Raw genomic sequence first — 605 nt, 5'->3', positions numbered from 1 at the left:
TCCCACTTGGACACTTTGTCACAGACATCACAGGCACAACATGTGCGTATCTAAAATTCTAACAGCACCTGCAGTAAAAAATGTTTCTTCAACAGACAGTGAAACTATGTAACTCTTTACACTGTCATGCTGATAACTGCGCCTGAACTACAAAAGCGCTTTTTCTTTCCTAATCATTCCTATTGTCATTTTCCTGTACTTCTTTCGTATGTTTATCACACCCTTGTAACCCGCTATTTCCGGAGTGCCTTGATATTCGAAGCAGACTTTGTGCTGCTGAAGCTAGAGCAGAGTAAGTCTGATTCCCTGTACGGACTTCTCGGTTTTCATCCACCCTTTGGCGCTCATATGATGTTTTGCAATTGCGAGCGCCGTAAAAGCAAAAAAAACAAAAGAGATCTCCCGCCATGTCTTAAGTTTAACAACATCCTTACTTTTATTTCCCAAAACTAGGGGACCAGCGTCTGAGATGTAGTGGTTATGCGTTTCGTTGTCGCACACAAGAGACCCGAGTTCGACTCTCGAGTTGGGATTTGTATCGAGTATCTCGGTCTTTCTGCTAGGATGTTGTAAGGCTTTTAATTTTGAAAAAAAGGAAAAAGAAA

This window comes from Aplysia californica, unplaced genomic scaffold (assembly GCF_000002075.1).
Source record: "Aplysia californica isolate F4 #8 unplaced genomic scaffold, AplCal3.0 scaffold00271, whole genome shotgun sequence".
Taxonomy (NCBI): Eukaryota; Metazoa; Mollusca; class Gastropoda; order Aplysiida; family Aplysiidae; genus Aplysia; species Aplysia californica.
Note: the sequence above shows the minus strand (reverse complement) of the source record.